The sequence below is a fragment of the Montipora capricornis genome, chromosome 7 (genome assembly GCF_036669925.1).
Source record: "Montipora capricornis isolate CH-2021 chromosome 7, ASM3666992v2, whole genome shotgun sequence".
NCBI lineage: Eukaryota > Metazoa > Cnidaria > Anthozoa > Scleractinia > Acroporidae > Montipora > Montipora capricornis.
The window spans coordinates 15,055,756-15,059,236 of record NC_090889.1 but is presented as its reverse complement, the minus strand read 5'-3'; the positions used below and the strand labels follow the sequence as shown (position 1 = coordinate 15,059,236).

At 36.0% G+C, this 3,481-nt stretch overlaps 1 long non-coding RNA gene across 1 annotated transcript in view; it reads left to right on the top strand.

The window, feature by feature from the left end:
• The window catches only part of LOC138058314 (uncharacterized), a 3,290-nt gene extending 89 nt beyond the window's left edge, over positions 1–3,201 (top strand). Inside the window, exons 1-3 of the long non-coding RNA XR_011133851.1 lie at positions 1–270; positions 2,583–2,632; positions 3,098–3,201. The exon at positions 1–270 is cut by the window's left edge and continues 89 nt beyond it. This is a non-coding gene — a long non-coding RNA (uncharacterized lncRNA). The remainder of the gene's footprint in view (positions 271–2,582; positions 2,633–3,097) is intronic.
• Positions 3,202–3,481: the final 280 nt, after the last annotated feature.

Below are 3,481 nucleotides of genomic sequence, written 5' to 3'. Positions count from 1 at the left end.
GTTCGATAGACTTTAAAGACAAATGCACGAAAAAAAACCTGTGCTATGTAAGTATGCACTGCTGCCATGTGATGAACAAAGGGCTCATTAATGCTATATCTTGTATATCAACTCAGCATTGTCCCTTAATGCAGGTGGTATGATTAATTGTCATGTATTTGTAGTCAGTTGCTAGGCTCGACTCACGGTAATCTACCTGTTCCTTCCTAATGGTACCTCGATGACAAGAGCGCGATAAGGCTGTGCATGAAAAGCGATAAAAGCGACACGGTAATGTTTGATTTTGTATTTTCCATTAAGTACAAATACTGGAAGAACTGATAACTGTACAGCGACTCCGTACCACATTTGGGAATATACCAGTGTGTAGGAGCTTCTCTATAGTCGAAACCAATGTTATAATTTGTTATAAACATTCAGTTTACCCTTCAGAAGCTTAATTTAACGATTCTGTTACTGTAGTTTCGTCTGGTAGGAGAACTGTTAACATGGAAGGAACGTTTCGAAATGCAAAAAACGTGTAAGAAGCTGAGTTAACCCATTAATAACATCCGCATTGACGGAGTAATATTTCATTGCTTGTTGCCAGCTACTGATGCCGCTGTTGGATTGAAATGCTGTGGCTATAAAATAGTAGAGACAGGTTTCTTCATGGCTTCTTTGGCTAGGGAAATCGTGAGAAAAAAAAAACTGATTGACCGAACATCGGAAGAGCAAGAAAAATTGAGTTGAAAAGACCGTCGCTTAACAAATTAAGATAAGTTGTACTAACTTTACTCTATCGGTTTCTATATCTGAGAGCACTGAGATCGAAAAAAAAAAAGTAAACTTACCCCATCGACGTTAAACACAGATCTCATGGGAAAAACCAAATTGCGAAAGTCACTACATGTAATTAAAAAGTATAATAACATTGCTGACATATCGACAGTTGGAAGACAAAACTAGCTGTATAGACAATATAGATTCCTCTGATTCGTTATTTCTTGCTTTAGAAAAGCTCACACAAATTGAAATTGTTTTCATTTAAGCGGCAACAAACTCTTGTTGATGTTTCTCTAAAACTGACCAAAACTTCATCTAAAGAAACCATTTACACTCATTTTAGATCAAATGTGAGTCGTACGTGCATCATCATATCCGGCATTCATTACGTAAAGACAAACATTGCTGCGGAGCACTTAGCAAAATGCTTCCGGGCTTTGGATTTCAAGGAAAAGTCACATTTAAGTTCAAATTTTAAGTGGAAAGGAGCTTCGAAAGTTCTAACTTTGTCTGATGACGCTAGAAAAATGCGATCATGGCTTTGTCTGCGTCATCTACGTTTTCTTCCTGCAGCTGTACGTCACCGCGACTACCAGAGAAAGGAGTATGATATAGTTTCCTGATTTCAATTTTTTGGATGTGTTAAAAAAGTAATTTTACTCTTCTATAGACAGTTTTCAAAATGGCCAATAACGAATTTAGAGACATTACAACCTTCCATCAAGAATCATTTATTGACTTGTGGATCTCACCTTCAAGCTAACAGTGAAAACGATTGGAAGACAAAGATTACTTTGAGTAAAGTAAAAGACAAAACAAACGGACAAATCTTACTATTCTTAGGAGGGCCAATTATCTGCCGGGTATATGGTAACTTTTTATACTATGCTCGCAAATAAATTGCTTGTAGATCGCAATAAATAAACGACATTGAGTAAAACATAAGTAACAAATAATTTAAAAGCCCTGGGCTCCTCAAGAATGACCTATGCAAGGTCATCCTTGTGCCATATGTTTTTTGCTCCATTTTACACTGTGCATGCGCAAGATTCTTGTTGAACGTAGAAATAGACCCTGTTTATTCACATAATATTCTATGATAGGATCAGTCATTATAAGACCATCCTAGAATAACGAAAATTACCTTTCCTCGGAAGATCTGTGTACCATACAGGATGACTATAACATATGGTGAAAGAAAGTTAGAAAAATAATACTAAGGGTACCTAATAATCTTCCTAACCAAAAATTCTGCTGGTGTACACAAGAATTGTTTTTCAGTGTCGAATTTTACCTTTCGATAAGTTACCGCTTTCCCGGTTCCCAACCTTTGATCCGTCGGTTTTGATATTCTGGCAGAAAATAATATAGACAGTTTGCCGGTTTTACCGTGGCTCAACATTCAGTGATCCGTTTTGATAATTTGAGGTTAGGAAATGTCAAATTATACAGTTTTCAGACACTTAAAATGAACCTTGTAAAAAATTTGACCATCTGTCACAACTAGTAGATACATACATCATTTTCGTGAATTTGAATCGCAGATGCGATAAACCTTGTTGAATTGTGGAATTGGACACTCAGGTGACACTTTCCCTCTACTGGAGTTCAACTTTTGGTAGAAATTTCTTCTTTCATTCATCTCTAATTTTAATACTCTCTCTGAATTCCAGACACTTAGTAAGGATTAAGGCGGAAACAACGACAAAATTTGTGCAAAAAGAATTTTAGCATGTAAAGCATAAGATTAAAGATTTACCCTGAGTGATAAGGTAAATTAATCAAAATTGAAGCAATTTTACCGGTTTTCTTACCAGGTGTATAGAGTTAAGCACCGGATTTGGACGCTCTTCTATTTGTTCGCAAGGTAAAAGAAGCACAATTAGCAGCTTAAAGCGGTATTCTTGCATGTAGATCGACAGCTGATCGTTTATCTTTTTGGATGAAAGAAAAATGGAAGTTGCTCGGCTTACTAACGAATGTCAGTTGTTTGCATAATAAGTTCGGTTCCGTTCTATCTCGCAAAGACAATCCCCAAACTTCCAAATTTAAATGAAATTAAATGGAAGGAATTGCTGTAAAACATTCGACGGCTTCGATATAGCTCAACGAAAAAGAGTTTTTGTGATAAAATAAGTGTGATTCGTCTTAGGAAAGAGAAAGCAATGGTTGAAATTACAGCCATAAGACACGAGATTTTCTATGCTCCAAAATTCATACAAATAAAATAAAAAATAGCAAAGTTGACCATATATATTCAACAGTTTTTGTTTGAAATCGAACCTCATTTCCCGAGGAATCGAATTAAACCGTTTTTGTTTGCTGCCAACAGTTTCCGGGTGCATAAGGAACCGACTGCGCAACAAACGAGACATGAATTCACTTTGGATCTAGAAAGCATTTCAAGTGGAATAAGAGTTTTGGACCTAAAAGTAGGTAAGTTAATTTTCATTCTCTTGCGCAGGTTTTTAACAGAACAAGACGAATTCTGTAGAAAATAACATCTTTAGTTTAATTAATTCGAGTAAAAAAACACAGAGGTAAAATTAACGAGAAATCCGGAGACTGAAACTGAGGAACATAATGTATCTAGTTCCGACTGAGTAAGTAAACTTCTAGAAATGCTGGCAAGGTTAGAGTCGCAACGTATGCCTTGGACTATTAGCAAGTTTTCTCTGGCGACTTGAATTTTATACTTCTTATTTTCTGATAAAAT